The sequence below is a fragment of the Cervus elaphus genome, chromosome 25 (assembly GCF_910594005.1).
Source record: "Cervus elaphus chromosome 25, mCerEla1.1, whole genome shotgun sequence".
In the NCBI taxonomy this organism is placed as follows: Eukaryota; Metazoa; Chordata; class Mammalia; order Artiodactyla; family Cervidae; genus Cervus; species Cervus elaphus.
In genome coordinates, this window is record NC_057839.1 from 19410348 (window position 1) to 19420922 (window position 10575).

Below are 10575 nucleotides of genomic sequence, written 5' to 3' on the forward strand. Positions count from 1 at the left end.
ACAAGCTGGAATCAAGATTGCCAGGAGAAATATCAATAACCTCAGATATGCAGATGACACCACCATTATGGCAGAAAGTGAAGAGGAACTAAAAAGCCTCTTGATGAAAGTGAAAGAGGAGAGTGAAAAAGTTAGCTTAAAGCTCAACATTTGGAAAATGAAGATCATGGCATCCGGTCCCATCACTTCATGGGAAATAGATGGGGAAACAGTGGAAACAGTGGCTGACTTTATTTTTTGGGGCTCCAAAATCACTGCAGATGGTGACTGCAGCCATGAAATTAAAAGACACTTGCTCCTTGGAAGAAAAGCTATGACCAACCTAGACAGCATATGAAAAAGCAGAGATATTACTTTGCCAACAAAGGTCCATCTAGTCAAGGCTACGGTTTTTCCAGTGGTCATATATGGATGTGAGAGTTGGACTGTGAAGAAAGCTGCGTGCCAAAAAATTGATGTTTTTGAACTTTGGTGTTGGAGAAGACTCTTGATAGTCCCTTGGACTGCAAGGAGGTCTAACCAGTCCATTCTAAAGGAGATCAGTCCTGGGTGTTCATTGGAAGGACTGATGCTGAAGCTGAAACTCCAATACCTTGGCCACCTCATGCGAAGAGTTGACTCACTGGAAAAGACCCTGATGCTGGGAGGGATTGGGGGCAGGAGGAGAAGGGGATGACAGAGGATGAGATGGCTGGATGGCATCACCAACTCGATGGACATGAGTTTGAGTAAACTCAGGGAGTTGGTGATGGACAGGGAGGCCTGGCGTGCTGCAATTCATGGGGTCGCAAAGAGTCAGACACAACTGAGCGACTGAATTGACTGACTGACTGACATTATACAAAAAGCCAAGAAGGTACTAAGCCACTAGGAAGTACAGAGTTTATACAAGTTGTTATTATAATAATAATTAGTGTTAAGCACATTATTTATTTTATTTATTTATTTTTTTTTTTATTTATTTATTTATTTTTTTAATTTTTTTATTAGTTGGAGGCTAATTACTTCACAACATTTCAGTGGGTTTTGTCATACATTGATATGAATCAGCCATAGATTTACACTTATTCCCCATCCCGATCCCCCCTCCCACCTCCCTCTCCACCCGATTCCTCTGGGTCTTCCCAGTGCACCAGGCCGGAGCACTTGTCTCATGCATCCCACCTGGGCTGGTGATCTGTTTCACCATAGATAGTATACATGCTGTTCTTTTGAAACATCCCACCCTCACCTTCTCCCACAGAGTTCAAAAGTCTGTTCTGTATTTCTGTGTCTCTTTTTCTGTTTTGCATATAGGGTTATCGTTACCATCTTTCTAAATTCCATATATATGTGTTAGTATGCTGTAATGTTCTTTATCTTTCTGGCTTACTTCACTCTGTATAAGGGGCTCCAGTTTCATCCATCTCATTAGGACTGGTTCAAATGAATTCTTTTTGACGGCTGAGTAAAATTCCATGGTGTATATGTACCACAGCTTCCTTATCCATTCATCTGCTGATGGGCATCTAGGTTGCTTCCATGTCCTGGCTATTATAAACAGTAAGCACATTATTTATAACAGAATCTATAATATAAACCAACAACCAGCTCGGTTAATTTAAATCATACAGTTAAATGGGAGGACAAATGAGTATTTGAAGAAACAAGAAAAGTGATTGGTGAGTGATGTGAGCAGAAGACTTGTACACACTATAAGAAATATATATTTACATTATCAAATAATCTTCTGGAAACATGTCATGAAAATGTTTCCCTTATGAATCTAAGTAACTGATCATTAAGCTATAACACTCTAACTTAGCTCCATATGTATCACTTTTCAGCACTGAAATACATCTATGCCTGATTTAATTCGTGAAAACTGTGCAACTAAGGTAAAGGCCAAGACCTGAAAGTGTGTAAGTACTCATCAAACTCTTTTTAATTCCTAAGAATGATGAAAGTCACAAAATCACACTGCATTGCAGAAGGTACTTCCCAGTGTTTATCAAATCTTAACATCTCATTTCTAAGTGATACAGGTAGGTGCATAAAATGTGTAGCCTTGTCATGAGTTTGTCACCTCAAATAAAAGAAAATTCTGCTGCTGTCACTGATTCTTTCTGGTGCTCTCTGTTCTGGTCTCATAATGCATTTTATCATGTGCAATGCGTTCTTTCACATTAGACCACAGGCTACAAGTATCAAAGTGTCTAAAAAATTATTGTCGGTATTGCTCAATATTAACATGTACTGCATCTGAATTCAAATAATCCCAACATAGACCAAAATATTCATTTCTAATCCCACATTTTTCCTTAACAAAATGCATCAAAGATATTGGAAAAGACATAAAACACTACCATGAGTTTACGGTGGTTTGGCTACAAAGAGCTCCACCGGACTTCTAGTTCTGCCAACTTGGGAAAAACCCATCCTACCTAGTTTTATCCACTTACAAGGGAAAAAAACCACGATCTCACCTAGTTCTATTGACTTACACAGAAAACACTACGGCCATAACACAACAAAGAAGAAGAAGATGCTGAAAGCTGGAAAGAAGGCAGCAGAATTTAGGGACCTCAGGACGGAAGGCAACACGGCAGTGAGCACCCTGGGCTTCCTCAGCGCCTCTGCACATATCCCACCTCGGACACTAAGCTCTCCACTCAGAACTACTAACAGGCGTGGCTTTTGTAAAAAAGATTCAGGGAAAACCTGTTTATATCACACTGCCCTCTACATACATTTGCTTACCTAGAAACAACATGTATATTCACGTTTGAAGAGCTCTCACTCAGAAATCACCAAGAACATGGAAGTCAGTTCTTTACCTCCTACATAAGAAACAATCAAAACTGAGTTTCTTTATAGACCAGTGGTTCCCAAACTCTGGTTTTAATCACAATCTCTTAGAGGACTGGTTGAAATAAATTGCTGGAATTCACCCCCTGAAGTTTTAACTCAGTAGATCTGGAGTAAGATCCAAGAACTTAGACTTCTGAAAAGTTAATACCAGCATAACACCAAAGGTAATACCAACGAAACTTATCTGAACCATGGAATGCCCAACTTAATGGTAATGTTAATATTTCCACAATTAAGCCACAATGTCAGCTACAAATATTCTGCTAATGGAGAACTATATTCTGTGTGTATCATACAGGGAAGACATAATCCTAGTCTAAATGGATAATATTGTTTGCCTGGAAGGGAGAGAATATTTTCACTATCACCTTGAGAAGAGGTAGGTTTGGAAGCAGGAAATGGGCATATAAAAGGCAAGCCTTAGAATACATATAAAATATGGTGAGGGACTTCCCTGGTAGCTCAGATGGTAAAGAGTCTGCCTGCCATGCAAGAGACCCAAGTTCAATCCCTGGGTAGGGAAGATCCCCTGGACAAGGGAGTGGCATCCCCTCCAGCATCCTCACCTGGAAAATCCCATGGACAGAGGAGCCTGGCAGGTTATAGTCCATGGGGTCACAAAGAGTCAGACATGACAGAGGTGACTTAGCACACGTGAATGGTGAGCCAGAGAGATACCTCCCCGCTGTTGGAGTCTGAATACAAGAAGTGTAGAGATGAAGCCCTAAAGTCATGGAAGTTGGTCTTCTTTAAACAGCTTAGGGAGTAGCACCACAATCTGGGGGAAAGAGACAACAGCAGACATTCTGGAGTTAGATAGTTGATTCCTATGTAGAAAAAGAGGACAGTGTTTTTTGATCTGTGGAATAACAGTAATACATAGCTGATCCTCTGTCTTAGCCCTTCTGGGACAATCAGGAAACATGGAAGTAATTTATATGCAAGCTGAACTGTGTGGAAATTAAAGATACCATAACGTGGGGAGTTTGCGGGCACTCTTAACCAAGATTAGCACTAAAGATGATCTATCCTCACAGAACCATATAGTCTCTGCAGGAATATAGATCATCTAGGCTTCATAACATCAATGAGTCCATACTAATTTCAAAACAGGGCAGGACTAAATGCAAAAGTCATACCACGTGGCAATAGATTTTTATGGCAGTAGACTGGTAAGACCCCAGAGCTCTTTTCTGTTGGTGCCAAAATGTGAACCACTTTGGGGATGTGGAAGATTCTGAGGTTCTTGGGCAAATTAAGGGGAAGGGGAACCCCAAGAGGGAAATTCTAGGTTTCCTGGTAAAGAAGAAAGTTAGGTACTGAAGTGATTAACTGAAGAAATTACGGAGATGTGACCAAACAGGTCTTCTGAATTAGTGGAGCATTTCATACCAATTACATGGTTGTTGTTAAATTCCCTGTGGTTGGTTGGCTCATTGGTTAAATCATGACACTAGGAAATAGTGGATAGGAAATTTAATTCTGCACTTGAATAGCCCAGCTATGCTCATTATCACAGACCCTGGATTCCTCCTCTCTAACACTGGCCAGACTGTGCTGAGCGCCGAAGAATTGATACTTTTGAACTGTGGTGTTGGAGAAGACTCTTGAGAGTCCCTTGGACTGCAAGGAGATCCAACCAGTCCATCCTAAAGGAGATCAGTCCTGGGTGTTCATTGGAAGGACTGATGCTGAAGCTGAAACTCCAATACTTTGGCCACCTCATGCAAAGAGCTGACTCATTGGAAAAGACTCTGATGCTGGGAATGGTTGAAGGCAGGAGGAGAAGGGGACGACAGAGGATGAGATGGTTGGATGGCATCACCAACTTGATGGCCATGAGTTTGAGTAATCTCCGGGAGTGGGTGATGGACAGGGAGGCCTGACGTGCTGCGATTCATGGGGTCACAAAGAGTCGGGCACGACTGAGTGACTGAACTGAACTGAACACTGGCCAGGCCTTTTGAAAAAGGATGGTGATAATTCAACTTAAGAACTTGAAGAGTTTATGGCAGACAAGTACAAATTCATTACCATAGCTGAATAAATAGTCCCCAAATGCACCTGATGTTAGTGGGCAATTATATTATCTTGGCATTCCAAAGAAATACAGCGGAATTCCAAATTGACTGAGAAATGCCATTTTGACTCTTACAGAGATCCTTTAAACTCATTCAACAAATATAATATCTACCAGATACTAAGTGTGTATGTTTAATTGTATCTAGCTCTGCTACCCCATGGACTGTAGCCTTCCAGGCCCCCCTGTCCATGGGATTTTCCAGGCAATAACACTGGAGTGGGTTGCCATTCCCTTCTCCAGGGGATCTTCCTGACCCAGGAATCAAACCTAGTTCTCCTGCATTGCAGGTGGATACTTTACTGTCTGAGCTGCCAGGGAAGCCCCAGATAACACTATGCAAGTCAGCCTTATGAAGTGATTATACTGCTTTATGCTCCAATCAACAATAAAAGAGAATTCCAGTTGCTCCATATAAGAATCAATCATCAATGTTTTCCATCTATTAAACTGAAACAAACTTAGTTGTATAGTGATATTTCATTCTGGTTTTGATTTTCATTTCCCTAATGGCTGATAAGTTAATGATCTTTTCATGTGTTTTCACATCTTCTCCCACTATGTAGGTTACCTTTTCACTCTTCCAATAGTATCCTTTTATGTACAAGTTTTAATTTCAATACTGTCAAATATTAATACATGGATTTTTTCTTTTTTGTTTCATGTGTCCTGTTAAATATTTGTCTATCCCAAGGTGAACAACATTTAACTCTGAAAACTTTGTAGCTTTATCACTCACAATTGGATTTTTGAGTCATTGCTACTTTGAATAAAACTTTGTGTATGGCATGGAGTGAGTCAAGGTTCATTTTTTTCTCCATATGTATATTCAATTGATCCAGTACAATTTATTGAAACTACCATCATATGCCCCACTGAATCACAGTAATTTCTTCACTTAAATCAGTAAATTATTTAGATGTGACTACTTCTATTTTTTCCATTTGTGTTATTTGTCTATCTTTGCACAATATCAGACTGCTAAATACTATGATTTTATAATATGTGCAATCTTATAGTCTAAATCCTCTCAGTTGGTCTTTAAGATGCTCTTGGCTATTACAGGTGCTTTGCATTCTTGTATAAATTAGTGCTAGCTTGTCCATTTCCATCAAAATTAAAGCTGGAAATTAAATTGAAATTACATTGAAACTATTAGTCAATTTACATAAAATTGAAATGTCAGCAATATAATCCAATTTAATAATCCAATCCATAAACATGGAACACTTCTCTATTTAGATGTTATTAACTTATCTTGGCAATATTCTATAATCTTCATTATAAAGGCTTTCACAATCTTTGTTAAAATTATCCTTAGGTATTTAGTTTTTCATGTTATAACGTTAATTTTCTAACATTTGATGCTAGCATATAACAATAAAATTAATTTTTATATATTGGCCTTTATCCAGCTGCTTTGAAAAGTTTACCTACACATTCTGATTCTTTCTATTCTTTTGGACTTCCTCTGTACAGCATTGTACAATCTATGACTATTGAGTGACAGTTTCACTTTGCTCTTTCCAATAATTTTATCTTTTATATCTTTCTTTTTCTTGCCCCATTTCACTGGGCTAAGACTTCTAAGAATGACGTTAAACAGGCTGGTAACACTGGATGGGGCCTCCTTGCTATGTCCCTGAACTCATAGATATTGTGCTCAAAATTTCATCGTTAAGTATAACATTTACTATTGCTTTTTTGGTAGATACATTTTAATATATCAAGAAAGTTACCTTTCACATTTTCTGGAAACCCTCTTTCAATAGAAACTAAGCAAAAACAACTTTAAAGAAACTACTTCAGGAGTAAAAGTCTAAAAGAAAAGTCAAAAACAAGAATAATAAGTACAGAAATTGGTAAATTGGTAAACATGTGGGTAAACATAAATTCTTTATTTAATTAAATTTAAAATAATATCTGATTTGTGGGGGGTTAAACAAACACAGATAGGAAAATGCAGAAACTTAATTTGAAAACTTCCTGTTTTTACTAGAGGAAACAAAAAATAAAAAATATTCATATTCTCTCTCTCCCCACAAGCTCTCATATTTTCTGAGAAACTAGACCCAGAAAAATCAACCATCTCTAAAATTCAAGTAAATGATACCACAATCCAAGCATAGCCACAAACATTTCTAATGGTGCAACAGAGAAGGAGAGGATATCTAAAGCATCCCAAGACTCTTCAGCAAATATTCACTTTTTGAAAGAGAAGTTCTCTGTAACAAAACTGATGTGAGAAGGGCTGAGATGTAACAGAACTCTAACTTTTCAGTAATGAAGAAAGAAGTTGCCGAAAGTGCCCAGGGGAGCCACTGTGAGCAGATTTCAGAAAGTACTCCTTCAAAAGTGAGTCATCACTTGGGCAGGCAACAGTCCCTTAATGATGGTTGCCTCTGAGGCAGCCTGTGAAACTTGGCAAGAGTCACATGAGAAGTCATCTGAGCCAGACTACTCTGAGGTTCAGAGGTATCCCTTCTTCACAGACGCATCAAACTCTGTGGAAACAGGTTGTAGCTACAGCTATAGAAGAAGCTCTGAACTTGTCTACAAAACAGAAGTAGAGTTACAGATGTAAAAAAAAAAAAAGCAAACTTTGATAACCAGGGGGTAAGGGAGGGGAGGGATAAACTGGAAGATTGAAATTGACATATACACACTGCTGCTGCTACATACTACTACATATAAAATAGATAACTAAGAAGAACCTACTATATAGCACAGGGAACTACTCATCATTCTGTAATGGCCTGTATGGGAAAAGAATTTTTAAAACAGTGGATACATGTGTATATATAACAGATTCACTATGCTGTATACCTGAGACTAACACCACACTGTAAATCAACTATATTCCAATAAAAAAAAAAATTTTTTTTTAAAGGACCTCTGAGCTGAGAGGCTTGGAAAACTTCCTGGGCCTCTCCCTCCACCATCTCCACAAAACCTTCCTGCTAATACTCTAAAAAAAACTCAATTCTATCACCTTAGAATAACAACAAAAATATGTTTGATAACATATAATCAAGGCTTCCCCAGTGGTTCAGTGGTAAAGAATCTGTCTGCCAATGCAGACTCATGTTTGATCCATGGGTCAGAAGGATCCCCTGGAGAAGGAAATGGAAACCCACTCCAGTATTCTTGCTTGGGAAATCCCATGGACAGAGGAGCCTGGCAAGCTACATAGTCAATGGGGGTCACAAAAAGTTGGAGAGGACTTAGCAACTAACCAACAACATTATCAGAACAAGGAGGAAATGAACAGCATAACCATTTTACAGATGATGAAAATTCACCAGGAAAATATATTTGCAAAACAGATAAAAAGTATAAATTAAGTTTCTGCTTTCATCTCTAACATGTAAGGAATTTGGAAACAAGATTTCTATCCCTACAAGAAAAACTTTATAAAATTGAAAATCGAGGACATTTCTCTATCAGAGAACTGAGGTTGCAGGCCATTTCACCAGGCTGAAATCTGGAGAGGCAGGTGCATCCAGAGAAGTATAGCTCCTGAGATATGTTTACCTGGAACAGAAGCTGTGGGATGTCATAAGCTGGTATGAATGAACATTAAATAAAAATAATTTTGACAAATTGCTGAAGACTAGGTGTGGAACGTTGAAAGAAATGTCTGAGACCCACAGTCATTGGGGAACCCCCTCACACTGATAAATTAATTACGACTTATTATAAAAATATCATTAAATACAAAATCTTAGAGTACAAAGTTTAATTGGGATCTAAAGATTACTTTTAGAACCTTGAGCCTAAGAACATTTGGTAACAGTTTTTTATTATAAAATAGTCCATATGAAGTTGAAAATTAATTTTAAAAATATGTCTCTACCATAAGTTATAAAAATCAGTTTATTATAACCAATAATTCTGAAAATGGCTAACTTCAATAGGAATAAGGAAAATTAATACTATTATAGCAATACTACCACCATTCTAGTAAAGAAAACAGACCCTAAAATGACTTGAGATAAAGGCTTTATTTGTATCTGACTAGTTTATATGACTAGTCTTTTCAACATTTTAATTTTTAAGACAAAACCTTACTAAATATTGTTAAAAATTTAAATGATTTTTTATTGAATGTTATAAAAATATTAAGAGAATGATACAAATCTAGCAAAATAAGCATAGACTTTCTACTTGAGAAATTATAAAATAACAATGAAAGAAATCAAAGATCTAAATAAATGGAGAGAGAGTCTACTTTATGGATTGAAAAAGTTCACATTATTAAAATATCAATTACTCCCAATTTGATACACAGATTCAATATAATCAAAATCCCAGCATGCTCTTTTTATAAATATTCATAAATAGATTCTAAAATCTACCAGTAAAGGCAAAAGTACTAGAAAAGCCAACACAGTTTTAAAAGGAAGAACAAGTTGGTGGACTAACCATAACCCAATTTCAAAAGTAAACATAGTTAATTAATCAATATAACATGTATCAGTGAAAGTATAAGCAAACCTATCAATGTAATAGAACAGAAAATCCAGAAATAGACCCACACAAATATAGTCACTGATTTTTGAGAAAGATGCAAAAGCAATTTAACTGAGAAAGGATTTTTTTGTTGCAGCAAATGGTTTTGCCAATTGGATACTCATACAAAGGGAAAAAGTGAGGCTCAACACAGACCTCACAGCTTAAACAAAATTAACTCCAAATGGATCATAGACTTAAAAGGAAAACACAAACTATAATACACCCAGAAAAAAAACAGGAGTAAAACTGAATGACCTTGGGTTTATTGAGTTTTCAGATACAACATATCACAGGCATGAACCATGAAAGGAAAAAAATAATCAGACTGTATTAAAATTAAAAACTTCTGCTCTATGAAAGACATTACTAAGAAATTAGAAGGTTAAGTCTCAGACTGGAGAAAATATTTGCAAATCACACATTTGACAAAGGATTTATATCCAGATATGAAAAGAACTCTTCAGTTCAGTTCAGTCGCTCAGTAGTGTCTGACTCCTGGCGACCCCATGGACTGCAGCACGCCAAGCCTCCCTGTCCATCACCAGGGCCCAGAGTTTACTCAAACTCATGTCCATCGCAGAGAACGAAATGGCAACCCACTCCAGTATTCTTGCCTAGAGAATCCCATGGACAGAGGAACCTGGTGGGCTGCTGTCCATAGGGTAGCACAGAGTCAGACATGACTGAAGCGACTTAGCATGCATGCATGCATTGAAGAAGGAAATGGCAACCCACTCCAGTATTCTTGCCTGGAGAATCCCAGGGACAGAGGAGCGTGGTGGGCTGCCATCACGTGGTGACGTTTGCTCCATAGGCAAATACATAAACAAACTTTGATGCATTGATGCATAAAGAAATTTTGGTACATTGATTCCATGGACTACTATTAAGGAAGCAAAATTAATGAGCTATTAACCTACTCCAAACAAGGATGAATCCGAAGTATGCATTGTTAAGTAAAAGAAGCCAGCCTGAAAATGCTACATACTATATGATTCCAGCTAAATGTTCATTCTGAAAAAGGCAAAATATGGCTGCCCACTCCAGTGTTCTTGGTCTTCCCCGGTGGCTCAGACAGCAAAGAATCTGCCTGCAATGCAGGAAACCTAGGTTCAATCCCTGGGTTGGGA